At 42.8% G+C, this 17,212-nt stretch overlaps 1 long non-coding RNA gene across 1 annotated transcript in view; it reads right to left on the reverse strand.

Annotated features, from left to right (window-relative positions):
• The window catches only part of LOC133467330 (uncharacterized), a 22,929-nt gene continuing 5,717 nt past the window's right edge, over positions 1-17,212 (reverse strand). The window contains exons 2-3 of the long non-coding RNA XR_009785196.1: positions 6,456-6,543; positions 1-2,670 (exon numbers count right to left, since the gene is read on the reverse strand). This is a non-coding gene — a long non-coding RNA (uncharacterized LOC133467330). The remainder of the gene's footprint in view (positions 2,671-6,455; positions 6,544-17,212) is intronic.

Below are 17,212 nucleotides of genomic sequence, written 5' to 3' on the forward strand. Positions count from 1 at the left end.
GCCAGCTCATGGAAATTAGCATCGAGGTTACAGTCATTCTTTAGTACACGTGGCATCTCTTTCAGCGGACCTCGGTGCCACCTGGCGTGTTGTGGCACAATGTGGTACCACAATTAGAAAGTTTTGGCGTGCCTGTATACTGTCGACAATCCACGGGGGGTTCCCTGAATTTGTATCAAAGCAATTAAAACGGCAATTTTCCATAACACTGTATGTGTCCTTTAAGTTTGGCCATATCCTTGCAATCGTCTGGCAACCAGTAAAGGCTGTAGCCCGCGCACACACACACACACACACACACAGCTTTGATGCGTGTAAGCGACCCCCTGAGTACTATTCACTCAGTTAAGGTTACAAGATTTTATCTACAAAGGAGGCTCTTGGATTTTCTTCAAAAATGTTGAGCATTTTTAACAACGCTGCCAGTGTAGTAGTAGTATAAAAAAGGGTAAATTGTTCTCATAGAAAGCCATTTGAGCTTTTGTTTAATAGCCTTGAGTTCCAATTAGCACACTAGTAACATGACCGGGGCGCACTAGTAGAACGACTGCGTCTTACTCGTCACATTATTTTTTTTAACCACTCGTGCCACTTTTGGCCTACTTGTACACAATTAAAGCTTGCTAGTTAGCTACTGTGCTGCGCGGGTAACACTACTACGCCCAACTAGTAAGCATGTGTCACACACTTAATAGCTTCATGGACCCGACTAGTGACACAAAAGTGCCCATCCTCACTAATAAGACTGCACACCAGTGGAATGACTGTATCTTACTAGTAATGTTTTTGTTTTGTGTTTTTCTCCCCCCCTACTACTGCGTTCCATTACTGTTTGAGAGGGTTGCCAAACTCATTTTCATTACAGGCCACATTGTAGTTACGCTTTTCCTGAGGGGGCCGTTATGACTGTGAAACCACATACAGTAAATGTTTATTCTCTTCATCATATGAATACATGTACAGAACACATTGAAGGCTAACTAGTTTTAAAAATTGGAAGTCAAGGATAATAGCTTGTTCAACTATTGTTGAACTTACTGTAAAAGGGGTTTTGGTATGAAAAACTATATATGACAATTTGAAATTTTGGTACAGATTATAGCAATAATCATGTTTTGGTTTCGCGGGCCACATGAAATGATGCGGTGGGCCAGATCTGGCCCCCGGGGCCCTGAGTTTGACACCTGCGCTGCATGATCTTTCTGTATACTAGTAGGACAGCTACTACTATGTTGCAAAAGGCTTGTGTCTTGCAAAGGGAAGGCATTGTGAGGAGCGATGCGCTGCGCTGCGCTAGCTCAGACTGCAGTGGGTTACGTAAACCCCATTCCACACAGCCAAGGGAAGGGAAGGGAAGGGAAGGGGGCCGGTGCTGCTGGCGCTGGTGGTGGGCAACGGGCAAGAGGGGGGCAACGGTAGCGCTCCACTGTCAGCACTCAAGGTGCGTGAGGCAGAGGGGAGGGCTGCAGCATTTTACCCTGGCAGTTTGTTGCCATATTTCTCTCCGTATCACGAGCTCCATCTTCCCACAGGCCTGTGTAAAACTCTGCAAAGGAAGACGGCGATTGTTCGCTATACTAGTGTCGAGGCCCCTAGGTACAACAGTCACTCGGGGAGCGGGGGGCTCACTGTGACACTAGGTGAGCTGTCAATTACTGAATTTCATGTCACTAGTAGCATACAGAGGTCAACTAGTGCACAGTTTTGCCTTACGAGTAACATCTCGTTGTGCTACTAAAACTGCACTAGTTGACATCTGCGCAGTACTAGTACTATGAGTAAAGTGCTTAATGTTAACTGGTAGAATTCTATAATGTCATGAGTAGTTCACAGTTGTCAACTAGTTTCGCCTCACTAGTCCCATGTAGTTGTCCTACCAGCATGTCAAAATTGTCCTACTAGTGAGGACAAAGCGTGCTCTAGTACATGGACCTCAACTAGTAAGACAATTTAGGGCACTAGTAGAATGACTGTCGTAGAAATAGAGTTTTTTTTTTCCACTACTGCCTTCCAGTAGGCCCAAGGGTGTCAAACTCATTTTTGTCACGGGCCACATTGTAGTTCTGACTTCCTTCGAAAGGCCGTTGTAACTGCAAACCCATAACAAAAAAAAAAAATGAATTATCACCTCATATAATTACACATACACAACGATGGACAACTAGTTTTGAAATCGGAAGCCAATAAAAAAAATGTTTGTTCAACGATTATGACATTTAAAAGGGGGACTGGTAACATAAAATGCTTGTAGTATCATGACGTTATTACAAGTGAAGACAGTTTGCATTTTTGGTATTTTCACAAGAAACACAGAGTCGATGCACATGTTTTGCTTTCGCGGGCCACGTAAAATGATGCGGCGGGCCGGATCTGGCCCCCCAGACCACCGGTTTGACACCCGTGCGCTCGGCAGTCGTAGTGACAAGAGATTTCATTTCACATTTGACGTGTGGGCATGAAATGCTAACTCATTTTTTGGATGAAAACAGTTCCAAAGTCATTACTCGGTCAAATGTATACGCACCACGGGAAATCCCATTTAAGATTTCCGCTTTCACTGTCAATGAGAACATTTGAAGCCTTGTGCGGTCTTGCTCCCTGAGTGGCGAGTGTCATCGAGAAGGAAATGTTGCGAAACGAAACGGGATACCGGACAACACGTTTCCAGCTCTGAAAACACACACGGATGAAAATGGAAGCAGTGAAACGACTTCATTCGAATCATCGCGATTTCATTTCAAGCCTAATCAAATATGCTCGTTTAGGAAATTGTCATTTATTCCAAGAGTCATTTCATTGCCCTGCGCACTCTGACATCTTGGTGGCCTTTGCCCCTGCCTCAGCTAATGCTTACGTAAGAAGCTAATAAATAAAAGAGCAACACAATACCCTAAAACCTTAAACGCTCACACATGACACACATCCGCAGACTGCAACCAGGCCCGTTGTGAAAACATTTTCCCTTACGGAAAAGCAGGTGCTCATAATAAACACGCACACACGCACACATTTCTAACAATTGTGTCTCATATGTTTCCTCAGCTCCTGACTCTTCCCAAATTGGGTCAGCCTGTTCAGCTGAAATTGAGAAGCTTAATCGGTAAACACTCGGTGAGCACCAATAAGGAGCCGCTGCGAGCGCCGATTACGCCACCCAAAAAAACAAGCAAGAGGCCCCGCCGCGAATTAAGGACCAAAGTGTTCTCAATCCATGTTTACCACATTACGACTGTACTTTGCCTCACAGGTGTCAAACTCAAGGCTCGCGGCCAGATCGGGCCCTCTATGTCATTTTATGTACGTTGTGAAATTCCTCCTCGACTTCTGCCATACCAATGATAATAACCAAAGAGAAGTTGTAAAATATTATGTGGCAGTTATTAGGGATCGCTCACATAGAACGTTGTACAATCCCAATTCCAACCAAGTTGGGACGTTGTGTTCAACATAAATAAACCGAATACAATGATTTGCAAATCATGTTCAACCTAGATTTAATTGAATACACTACAAAGACAAGATATTTCATGTCCAATCTGATAAACGTGATTGTTTTTAGCAAATAATCATTGACTTGGAATTTTATACTCCTCAAACACCTGTTTGGAACATCGCACAGGTGAACAGGCTCATTGGGAACAGGTGGGTGCCATGATTGCTTCCCTGAATTGCTCCGTCATTCACAAGCAAAGATGGGGCGCGAGGTTCACCTCTTTGCGAACAAGTGATAGATATAAAAGGTTTTTAAAAAGGCATTCAATTATTCAAGTGCTGTAGAGGTATTTAACTGTGTTAACATTCAAGTGAGCAGAATGACAAAAAGCAAGATATTGCACGGCGTGGTTCACAGATTGTGATGTCATTTCAATGTAGTCCGAGTACAGCTTGTGTAACCGTGTAAATGTACTGTCCAGTCCAAATATTTCAACACGCAGCCATTAATATCCAAAGCGCTCACAACAAAAGGGAGTACAGCCCTAAATGAAAATGTCCAAATTGTTGCAGAGTTTGGTGGCGGAGAGGGGAAAGGTGCTGAAGTCTGCTGTGGCCTGAGAACTCATCCCCCTCTCCCCAACCTGCAGTATTTCAGAGCCCGCTGAGACCGTACACAATGCTCCTGACCTCATTATTTGGTTATTTAAGCGGCCCGTCAGCACGTAGCCAAACTCTCTCCCATCTCTCTCGACGTGGCATTATCTCATGTCCACCCTCATGGCTATGTCCCCCGTGTTTTATTCCCCTGCTTGCTTAGGTAATGCCATCTTTGCATTGGGCAGTCGGCGCTACTGCACGCCACGTTTTCGCATGTGGCGCACGCACCTTCGATGAATGTGTGGTTGTGGTCACTATGGTTGTGATCCAAATAAGGATTGTGCGTGGTCTTGGTGGAGTTTCATTCTGCATGTATCGTGTAACAGTGCAACATTCAACATCATTATTTGTGCTTCATTCACTCTGTTGTGAAAATCTCTCTGCTGTGCCAATGTGTGCATTTGTATATTCCAATATAGTATTGAGCGATAACTCATTTCACTGTATGTGTGTTACATGTGTAAACAGTGTTGCGAACGGCGCGTGCTGCTGGGGGCCACTTATAAAAGGCCATGTGTACTGAACACTAGGAAGGAGAAACACAGGAGCCTGACATGTTGCTAATGTACAACGATGCGCCTCAATGCACACGCTGTACGTCATGCGGTCTTACTGGGCTCCTGACCCTCCTTCAGCCTCGGTAATTCCGTGATTTTAAACTTTAAAACTTGAAGGGGGTTTGTTTTCACGGGTAGGATTATGGGAAATCATACGTAAGGAATAAGGCATGGGCGTTTCAATTTTCCTGATTTTGGGCTAAAACGGGGACGCGTGACGCACTTTGGAGTCTGGCACGAGTCGCCACCCTCACTATAGCAGAACTTGACCGCCTAAGTTAACATCAGCGATTATCCGGCGCATTTGCGACGTGCAGTTAGCTAGCTAGCTCGCCGCCGTATGCCCCATTGCCTGCAGAAAAATGCGTCTTCCCTTCGGCTAGTCCGCTGGCGTGGCCGCTTTAGAGCGCCGCGAGTGAAGAGAAGGCGAAACAGCGAGGGAGAAAAAAGTCCCTTGTGACAGTCTGCATGTGGATCGCGGCTTCGCGTTGGCGTGGTTACTTCACAAGGCCTCGTTGTCACAGTATGGAAAAGCCCCGCCCCAACCCGGTTGGATATATTGCAGCCAGTGGTTTCAGTGCATTCAGCGGACACACCCACAGGATTTAAGAGCTGAGAGAACGGCTTGGTTTTTCACCATTTTGAAGCCTCATTTTACATTTTTGACGATCGAGTTAAGTCATTGAAATTTGGCAGGATGGTTAACAACACTCTTATCTGTGGCGTGTCAAATGTTTTTCCTTTATTTACAGGGACTGCAATTTGAATGCACTTCTCTAAGCGTTTGAATGCACAACCCCAATTCCAATGTAGTTGGGACGTTGTGTTAAACGCACTTGTTGACAAAGAGGTGAACCCCGCCCCATCTTTGCTTGGGAAGCAATCATGGCACCCACCTGTTCCCAATGAGCCTGTTCACCTGCGGGATGTTCCAAACACGTGTTTGATGAGCATTCCTCACTCTTTCTTGCCACGTGTCCCAGCTTTTTTGGAACGTGTTGCAGCCATAAAATTCCAAGTTAATGATTATTTGCTCAAAACAATCAAGTTTATCAGTTTGAACATGAAACATCTTGTCTTTGTAGTGTATTCCATTAAATCTAGGTTGAACATGATTTGCAAATCATTGTATTCTGTTTTTATTCCTGTTCCCAACTTCATTGGAATTGGGCTTGTACGTGTCCAACTTTTTTGTGAACAATTTTTTAGTACAACTTGCTGTTTGCTAACAAGAAGCTAAACAGACAAATTCAAAGCAGGTGTTTGATCCATAAAAAAATTCCAGGCACGGCCACTCCTATGGCTTTCTGTGACTCTTCCAGTCTCTCTTTAACTCTGCTGCAACCTGCTAATGATACTCTCTGACACTCAAAGGTTATAGTTCATTTAAGGGTCATCCTGAGACTGAAGCAGGCCAATATGATCTTATAGTTATTTTATTATTTATAATATATTTGTTTTGATACAGATAATGATTTCTCCCCCCCCCCCCCCCCCCCACCAGTTTCCATTTTTCTCAGTGAATACTTCATATATCATATTACATATTCCTTGGCTGAGGTCTTTCCATTCTGGTGTAGCCACCCATCCACTCCTTTCGTCCTGTGGCACTGGGCAAATAGATTGGCAGGCAAAGCACAGATCACAGCCATGTGTACCAAACTGAGGCATCCACTTGTCGTGCGTCCACCCCTATTCCATGACTGCGTATCATTATCACCATGGATACTTCCACAAATAGAGCATTACATGATGACACATTAGAGAGAAAGTACACGCACACACACACACACACAAATGCCATACCTGTGGCGAGGGGACAATGGTGTGGTGTGGGCCTCTCACATGCTTTTGTCTCACCCACTTTCAGGAATCTTAACTCACACTGCGCAAACTAGATTAAAAAAACAAAAAAACAAAAATGAGAATGTGGATAACTGCAAATTTGGACAGAATCATTTCAAAGTGAACCAGTCGAAGAAACGAACGTGCACAGTCAAAGCAGCCTGTCGCTGCTCGTTGTAACAAGTCACCGCACTCCATTTCGTGCGGGTAATATAATGAACGCAAATGCTGCGATTGTCCCAATACGCTGAACTCAGTTTGTTGCATAACAGCGGGCAGCTGACCAGTGGGATGGAGTGCACACCACTGCTAAAGCTTTAATCACTTTAAGAGGATTGATATGTCAGGTTACATACCTTTCTACTTTGCGCTTGAGGCTGCACACTAGTGGCCTCCTGGACCCTACTAGAAGCACTAATATCCCCACTAGTAGTTTTGCCTCACTCGCGATATGAGGTGCATCAATGTTGTACAGTAAAATGTTACTAGTAAGGGACAATCATTCTACTACACGCTCTAGTTGTGCTAGTAGTACACTGAATTGTCTTACCAGTGAGCACTCAGAGCATACTAGTACATGGACTTTAAGCTGGATATGAAGGCAGAATAGGGGCATGCACTAGTATGCTCTCTGTCCTCACCGTTAGGACAACCGTGGAATGCAATTGGGACAACCAAGTTACTAGTGAGCACAAGTTTTGATTTGTTTCGAATGTGTGAAAGTGACATCAAAGGGACAATAAAAAAGACAGAACTGGAATAAATGAAATGCAAATAAAGTACATATTTGAAAAGGAGTAGGAAGAAGTAAACTACTTCCTTATAATCCTATAGAACTATTACTTTATAGAACATCAATATAGTACTATAGTAATATAATAATACATATTAATATATACTGTATATACAGTATACACTTCCTTATTGCTATAGAAAATAATACAAACAATTACAACCCCATTGAGTTAAACATAAATATAAACAGAATACAATGATTTGCAAATCATGTTCGACCTATATTTAATTGAATACACTACAAAGATATTTCATGTTCAAACTGATAAACTTGATTGTTTTTAGTAAATAATCATTAAGTTAGAATTTTATGGCTGCAACACGTTCCAAAAAAGCTGGGACAGCTGGCAAAAAAGACAAAGTGAGAAAGTTGAGGAATGCTCATCAAACACGTGTTTGGAACATCCCACAGGTGAACAGGCTCATTGGGAACAGGCGGGTGCCATGATTGCTTCCCTGAATTGCTCAGTCATTCCCAAGCAAAGATGGGCCGCCGGCTTCTCTGGGCCAGAGCTCATCAAAGATGGGCTGATGCAAAGTGGAAAAGTGTTCTGTGCTCTGACAAGTCCACATTGTAAATTCTTTTGGGAAATTGTGGCCGTCGTGTCCTCCGGTCCAAAGAGGAAAAGAACCATCCGGACTGTTATGGATGCAAAGTTCAAAAGCCAGCATCTGTGATGGTATGGGGCTGTGTTAGTGCCAACGGCATGGGTAACTTACACATCTGTGAAGGCACCATTAAAGCTGAACGGTACATATGCTGCCATCCAAGCGACGTCTTTTTCATGGACGGCCCTGCTTATTTCAGCAAGACAATGCCAAACCACATTCTGCACGTGTTACAACAGCGTGGCTTCGTAGTAAAAGTGTGCGGGTACTAGATTGGCCCGCCTGCAGTTCGGACCTGTCTCCCATTGAAAATGTGTGGCGCATTATGAAGCGTAAAATACGACAACGGAGACCGCGGGCTGTTGAAGAGCTGAAGCTGTACATCAAGCAAGAATGGGAAAGAATTCCACCTACAAAGCTTCAACAATTAGTGTCCTCAGTTCCCAAACGTTTATTGAATGTTGTTCAAAGAAAAGGTGATGTAACACAGTGGTAAACATGACCCTGTCCCAGCTTTTTGGGAACGTGTTGCAGCCATCAAATTCTAAGTTCATGATTATTTGCTAAAAACAATCAAGTTTATCAGTTTGAACATGAAATATCGTGTCTTTGTAGTGTATTCAATTAAATATAGGTTGAACAGGATTTGCAAATGTTATTTTTATTTATGTTTAACACAACATCCCAACTTCATCGGAATTGGGCTTGTATATCAGTAACAGAAGTGTCTTAGATTTGATTGAAAGTTGACCTGTGCATGCTACTAGTACTACAAATGAAGCACTAGATTTCAATTTCCAGATTTTGTTTCTAATATATATGTATAATTTTGATGAGTATGGCTTACAGCAACCGAAAACCCAAAATTCACCGTTTCTAGAAATGTTATTATTATGTAACAAACAAGAAATTATTTTTAGTGTAGAAATTAGGCAGGAATTTGCCCTCATAAAAGTATTTTCCCCCAAGTATGTAATGGATATATATATAATGTGAGAGTACAGAAATGAATGGACTTTTCTTCCATATTCTAATTTATCGAGATGCACCTGTACACGAACTCTAAGCTGGATATCAACGATATGAAATAACTGCTTTCCATACTCCTTCCACATGAGAGCTTCTCATTATCCGTCCTTTCGGAACCACTTGCCCGCTGACTTACTGTCTTCAGCGCCAACCTGTCTGACAACCCGGAGGTAACGGCGCTAAATTTATTCCTCCCGATAACTCTTTCCCTCGCCTTGTTCTCATGGTATATGGACTGTAAAGGTCCTGAGCGCCGCGCCTGCCAATGGAGTGATGCAATGCTGCAGTGGACGAGGCTATAGGAGGTCGGGGAGGGGGCGAAACTACACATGCTGTAACTCCAGGGGGGGTCGGGGGGGGGGGGACAGTGGAGGTTTTGCTGTGTCAGCGCACGTGGGTACATTTGCAGGCTTTTCTACGGGCGAGCTGGCAACAGAAATTCGTGTAGTTAGTTAGGGAGCGGTCGACATGAGGACAGATTACATTTGGCTCGTCTCCCGCATACTGCATGGGCAGCGAATAAAGGAGGAGCTCAAAATGAAGCAAAAAATCATTTGGCGGATAAAGAAAATGCTGTGTTGACTTTACTTCACAATCATATCCTAGCATTTAGTTGGCCCAACGCGAAAGGAGGGAGGAGTTCATTGGTTCAGTATGTTTGTTGTATTGGCACACGGGTGCCCATATATGTAAATATGCACACGCAACAAAATTACAATTTATTGCAAATGATTTTGGGGCTCCACAAATTACGGCTCGCGGACGCCCGGACAGCCGTTTGAGAACCACGGGATCATCGTCCCTTTTACAACCAGTAAAATTTCTTATGGGATGTTATAACAAGAGTCAATGTTCTTGATTGAAATAATGAGCCTCTACCATATGGTTGAGATGTCAGCTGGTGGTCAGAGCAAAATAATGCCAATCAATTTAAGAGATAAACAGCTCAAAGGTTTGCGGACATTGGATTCGTTGTCTTTTTGTATTTTCTTTATTATTTCAATGCTGTTTTTTTCAATATATGTCAATATTGCAGAAAATAGGAAATCTTACCACAGTGACTACTAGATGTGGGACGGTAGAGGGAACCGACGGTACGGTCCAGATTTTGTTTTTGGGTCACAGTTCGGTACATTTTCACTATGTCTTTTGTGTATAAAGAGAACAATGTTTTTCTTTCTCAAAATGATTCCTTTATTTTTTTTATTTAATAACCAAACGTGATGTAATTACCGCGTTCCTTTAAAATCATGGTCTACCAAATGGTTGCGTTTTTAAATCTGCTCTACTGATTGGACAAGCGGGTCGTTAAAAGAGGTGTATGACCGTTGTTATGTGGCAACTTGGGAAAATACAGTCGAATTTCTTGGCTCACGATAATTTGTTCCGGAAGGCTGTGTTCCTATGGAATGACCGGTATCATCGTCGTTTTCATTTTGGTGTATTTCTGGTCACTTTAGGAAGACTGAAGGCAGTAGCAGGTACCCGAAAGTGTACCCAACTGTGTAGCGTTTTCGCTATCTTCTGATGTTACCATGTAACTCCTGACCTCCTTACCCCAATGTGACTTTTTTCAGTATGTTGTACAATTTCGAGTGTGACCCAAAAGTTTGGGGAAAAGAAAGTATACAAATATTCCAACTGTTAGTGCGTGGGATGTCATCTTACAACACGAGCCATCAGCACGCCTCAATAGCTCTCATCTCATTTCAGCCAGAATCAAAGGATTAACGTTACGTGTGTTTTGCGTTTTTCTTCGGCTTTATGGCTGAATCACATTCTCATCAAAAATTATTCAAAAAAAAAAATTTTTTTTTTTTTAAGATTTTAGTTTGCTCCCCTCTGGTATCAAAAAAGGATCAAAATGTGTCCTGAAAGGTGCGTAAGAGTCAATAGGATCCAAAATCAACATATAAATATAAGAAACTACTAATTAATTGTTTACCTTCAAAAAATGTTTTTGCATTTCCCATATAGTGGATAAAAAAGTCTACACACCCCTTTTCAAATGCCAGTTTTTTTGTGATATAAAAAAAATAAGACCAAGATAAATCATTTCAAACCTTTTTTCAGCTGTCACCATCTTTTTCCAAATCAGTTGAGTTGTACAGGTTTTGAAATGATTTATCTTGATCGCATTTTTTTTAGATTTGGCATTTGAACAGCGCGTGTCGACTTTTTATAACCACTGCTCACTTCAAGAGCAAAAGAGCGCCTTTTTAGACGCTCTCCTCTCTCAAGAAAGGCCCGCGTCCGAGGTAATATTTGTTCCTGTTTAGTCAGTGAGAAGAGTACACACACAGTGGCGGGGGATTTGCAATTCATGCTCCAGGCCCTCGACTCGAAACAATCTCAAGTGTATCTGTGCTCATTCACATTTCAGGCTAGAACGCGCAAGAGCAATTTCTTTCTTTCAAGATCGCAAAATAAGATTTTAGAAAAGGCATTTGACTGTCATTCTGAGACGTTAACAATCGCAACAAGGCTGTCCACAGACTACACGGTACAATTGGATGCCAAAGTATTCTTTAGTGTATAGTTCGCACACATGGTTGTGTAAGTGATCATCCCACTTGGACCTAACGTCGGTTTATTTGTACTTTGCAAAGCAAGCTGAGCTGTCTCTGCATGGAACTCTCCTCTGCAGATGCAGCCTACAGAGTTTGGTTGCTCATGCATGACTAAAGCAAGTTATGCAAGTGAAAAAAACAACAACAACCATTGATTGATTCAGAGTGTTCTAAAACACACTAATTAATACTTTGGATCTGATTATCTAACAAGGTTGATATTTCTGCGGCAGGAATTTGTTTACTGGCCGCTTGTTACATAATGGAAGCAATTAAGTAGTGCTTATCATTTAGAGAGCTGCGATTAGACAAAAAAAAAAAAAAAAAAGTGCACTGAATGAAAGTACAATCAAGACTGTATGACGGGAGAATAAACTAAGGTGATGAAATCAGACAGATTACAGAATTACAGTATTTGTACGCACAGTCATCCATCCGTTCATGACCGGATATAAATAGAGCAAATCCGCGCATGCATGTTCACTCACGCATAAAGATTGCACTCTGTGTATTGAACTGGCTCATCTTTTTCCGGAAATGTTGAAAGGCTGCAGCCATCTGCATTCATATGGGTCATTAAGAAGTGGAGGATATTTTCTGTTGTTGTTGTTCTTTTTAAATAAGAAATAAGATACAAAGAAGTACAAAGTAATCATAACAAAAAAAGGGCTTTTGGTTTTATGATGCAATGTCTTTCTCTCTCAGCAGTGCAAGAGAAAGAGAGGATGAGATTGAATGAGCAGGTGAACTGCAGTGACCCACTGCCACTGCTGTGTGCAGCTGGAAAAACCCACACACACGCAAAAGTCTCCACGCTCTTGCGATGAGCACACACCTCACGCGGTCCAAGGGACGGACCATTCCTAGGTGGAGGGTTACATGTTGTTGCAATCCGAACCTGGGTTCATTGTCCCTTGATAGTACAGTGATGCAGTTCAAGCAACAGCAGCAAAGGTTTTTTTTTGTTGTTTTTTTGTTTTTTCCACTTCCCGTCCTCTCGCGCCGTGATATAGTAACGCAAGCAAAATGATTGATGCTTCGCCCGGCGCAATCAGTAGTCTACTACTGACCAACTTCTCATGCGACTGGAAAATCACACTGTCAAGGTTTCGGTTTGGTGTCAACGGACAGAAAGCCGAGCGAGCATATGCGCTGCCAGGGGCTGAACGATTTTTTTTTTTGCAGTCGACTATAATATGATGATAGTGGATGAAGTCATTGATATTTTTTTTCAGCGCAATTCAGCGGTCCCCAACCTGCGCTGCTCATTCCGGTATAAAACAGACATACGGATATACTGTATTGGAAGCTCAAGTCCTCTCTCTGCTTCTCAGTACGGCAGTAATATTAATCATTCTTTACAGTGGATACAAAAAGAAGGGCTGTGAGCATTGTTATATGGTCTTTCTACGTGTGTTGCGGCACTGTTTGTGTTCACATATCCATTGCTTAAAGGGTAACAACATTGCCAGATAGATGGTAATTGTTAGCCCGTGTGCCTATGGAGTTTTCCATTGTATTTTTGTATTCAGGCTATGTGGCTTGAAATACACAATGTGCAATTCTCTTTGTTTCATGTTTAGTTTGACAGTGAACCTTGGGTCGGGTCACGCGTATCTCAAAAGCTACCACTTTCTTTTAGATGCACAGAAATGTGGGTTTATTTGAATTAGAAGGCGTATGATCCTATCAGAAGATCAAACAGCTCATTTGCATTCGTTGGCGGGTGTGGCGTAAGATAATGAGCCAACTCCTTCAAAATGTAACATGCAAACATTGCGGCGTGATTAAGTAATGTTCAACAATGGATAAGAAATAGAATATTTACTGAAGTATTTTGGGTGCAACAGGGTGCAGTCGATGTGTCACGATCCCTTCTGAACCGCAGCTGCGTTAGCATTAGCGTGCCAAAAGTCACATTACACATTCGTATTTTGGTGCAGTTATCATTTGGACATCACATACTTAAATATTTCTTTCTCAGTTTTATTTATTTTTTTATTTGAAGTACATTTCATAGTCTGTACTTTTTTTTTTTTTTTTGGTTGAATCGGAACTTCTACTTTTACCAGAGCCTTTTTTTTTTTTTTTTTTAATCCGTACCTCTCCCCCAGTGTGAGTTGTGAGTACTTTTGCCACCTCTGAACCTCGACATGTCTCAAATATATATCGTACCCTCAATGTTTTTGGCAGTAGCTTGCCAGTAATGTCAGCTCGCAGATGAGATAAGCTACCCAAGGAGAAGCTTCTATACCATTTCATCCAATCGTTAAGATGCAGCGGTTGGCAGCGCACGGTGACAACTTGGCAGGGTCAGGCCCGCGCCGGCCAGGCAGGCACCCCATTAAAGCTGCCACTCCGGGGGACCGGCCGAAAGATGCGTGCCGATCGACCCGCGGTGACATTAGTCGGAAAAGCAAAAGGAAGTGATGTAGTGAGCGGCCTAATTTAGTGCGTAATGCTACACGGACGTAATTCAGTGCGATTACCTCTCACACTACTGAAACACTCTAATACACTTCTGAAGTGCTCTCTCACACACACACTACTGAATTGGTTTTGCTCTCACACGCAATTGAACGAGAACACTGAGACACGACTGAAAACACTCTCACTCGCTACTGAAACGCTCTCTCACACGGTCCTGAAATGTTCTTGCTCTCACGCCCAAACTCAACGAACACTACTGAAACTCTCATGAAAATGACTGAAATGATCTCATACACACTACTGAAATTTTCTTTCACGCACAACTGCTCTCACACGCACTGAATTTTCACTCCTCATATACAGTACACAAGTGAAACACTTTCACACTACTACAACGCTTACACACAAACTACAGAATTTGTTTACGCTCATATACACTACTGAAACACTCTCTCACACTACCGATGAGTTTTTCCCTCTCACGTCCAAACACTCTCGTTCGCACTGCTGAAACGGGTATTTCAGTCTGTTAAATGAACGCATTTCAGTATGACGTGTGGAAGGACGTCAGTAGCGGCCCCGCCTATGGCGGTCTGTTTTGCTGCACTTCACCGCTCCGTGCTGTCTTTGGTGAGAGGGACCTGAAGGCGGAGGTCAATAGGTCAAAAGGCCGCGTGAGTTTCACGTTCAGCCAAAAGTCGTCCGCGATTGAATGGAAAAAGCTGATGTGTAAGGACAGCAGAGGACGATCAATCGTATGCGGCAACAGTGTGACTTGATGTGAGGTAAGAGGTTTGATGCAAGAGCAGCTGCCGGTTGGTGAGTGGAAATGCGGACGGAGAGATAAGGCCAAAGTTATGTAATCGTGCGAATGCGGAGGAGCACTACTGTCCTCATTAGATTCCCAAAACGTTTTCACAATAAAGTACCCCGATTAAGAACTACTTTTCAGTATCAGAACTCACACAGAATAGAATTTTGACTATAAATTGTAAAAAATGGTCTGCCTCAGTGGTGAACTACTGGCTAGGATTTAGTGCCACCCCTGCTATGCCCTGGTTTTAAGTTTGGGTTAAGGAACACTTTATTCCTTTGGAAGTTGGACTTTTGGGCGGTAACAGTGCTACGACCTTGAGTCATATGTATCACAAGAAAAAAAAACAAAAAAAAAACACGGTTGTATCAACAACATACAAGTGACACGTTATGAAATAGGCTAAGACAGCACAATGCAGGTAATGATTACACAAGATGACCGTGATCTTATTTTAATCCCAAATATTATGAGTAGCACAGCCTTGCGGGTTGTAAAAAGAGTGAGATTACAAAAGGTGCTGCGTTGATATTACCGCAATTAACCGGCGGAGATTTATGATGGGCAGCCTGACGCTAGAAAGTCATTGTACTATCACAGACAATATGTTCTTGTCACAGTTATCCGTGTTTGTACGATCTTTGCAGTGATTTATGATTCTTGGGAAGGGAGAAAAGATTCCATTGACAAGGGTCTTTTTAGAAAGAACGTTTTTGAAATGACAGAGATATTTCCTTGATATCGGTCGTCATTGAATTCAGAGCAATGGCGGAGGATTCATTTCAGTCTTTCTGTCCCTGCTTGAAATCATAGAAGCTGTCGATTCTTTCTTGGCACCTTTTGCCCAAGTGACTGTCGATATGGATCGACTAACTGTATTAAGGTTGCCGTTACTTACTGCACGCTGCGTGTACAGCTGGCGACACGAACAGAATGCCTGGAATATTATTCCGCACGTGTAATTGTGTGCTTCTGGGCTCTGTTCAGGTCGGACACGATTACAACTCGCATAACCGTCTCCTCTTATGTCACCGAAGGCAGACTTTTGTAATGTCTTTGACACACACACACACACACATACACACATGCGCGCAAATAGTTTGAATTAGATCAGTCGAAGCTTCAGGAAGTTAGTTGGTAGGGACTTGCCAAACCGAAAACTTCCAGAAGAAATTTGTGACAAGTTGAGACATGGCAGGCAATAAATAAAGCGGATGAAATGACTAAGCAGTGGTTCGAAATGGAGAGGAACTTGGAAGGGGAAAAAAACCCACTCTAAAGGACCAGTCGGGGGTGTCTCGCTTGCCGTGGCCGCTCAAAGCACACCGTCATCAGACGCGAGCGCGCCGATGACCCGCTGAAGAGGACCGAGGTGTCGCCAAGGACCAAACAGAGCAACACTCTTTGTCAGATTTAAATTGAAGAAGACTGAGTAGAATAGCTTGAAATGGGGCATCCTGGGCATTTGCAATACCAATTATCTTCCAAACCCGATAAAGGGACGTCAAAGATTTTTGTGTTTTAAATTACGGCGTGGGACTTCTAATAGACAGAAGGGCATCTGCACACACTTTCCTTCGTGGCTGACTGGTTCCTTTTCTCACCGAACCATTACAGCGATTCATTTTTTAACAAAACATTTTTTTACTCAAATGTAACTTACCGAAGTATTTTCACTCGTTATTTAAAAAAATAAAAATAAATAAATAAAAAATTGGAATCTCAAGGTGACATAGTGCCGCATGGCTCCCGCAGGTGAAGGAAGAGACAAAGTTTTACAACCATATTTGGGCATCGGAAGTTTCCGCCCGACAGCGAGGATATGTTTATACCCAAATCTCATCTGTGTAATGCACCTAGGAAGAACAAAAGGTTCAACGGAATTTCCCAGAAGCTCCAAAGTTCACTACCAACCTTTTCTATCCAACTTCACCCTTAGAAAAACGTTTGATACATACTGTATGTCATTTGCAGTCAAACTGTCAAATCGGACAGTCAGTTTAAAAAATGGCCAAAGGGGATGAATACATTTAAAACATCTCACGAATAGCACACCAAACGTCCGTCTGAAAGGATGAATCCGCAACCCCGTTAATAACCAGTTGGACGTTCTCGTTAGTACGCTGCGTTTAAGTGCAAAGGGAGTACTTGATTCTTGGCCTGACGCCGACCCCGCCTCACTGTCTCGAACATGTCACGAAACTACTGCAAAGTGGGACTCATTAACATTTACTGGACATTTTCCGACGCAGGATCAGAGCGGCATCTGGGAACAGGAGAGCAGCCAGTTAATGTCCACCGCTGCAGAGGAATCTTCCAATTCTGTGCGAAGAGCCAAATGAGCTCAGAAATGAAATGACACGCCGACTGCACATAATAAGCTGAAGTACTCGAGTGTTCTGAGGTCTTTTCAAAAAAATCTGAACTGGAATTTTGTTTGCACCTTGCTCTGGAAAGTCACTCACAGTCAT

The sequence above is a fragment of the Phyllopteryx taeniolatus genome, chromosome 2 (assembly GCF_024500385.1).
Source record: "Phyllopteryx taeniolatus isolate TA_2022b chromosome 2, UOR_Ptae_1.2, whole genome shotgun sequence".
Taxonomy (NCBI): domain Eukaryota; kingdom Metazoa; phylum Chordata; class Actinopteri; order Syngnathiformes; family Syngnathidae; genus Phyllopteryx; species Phyllopteryx taeniolatus.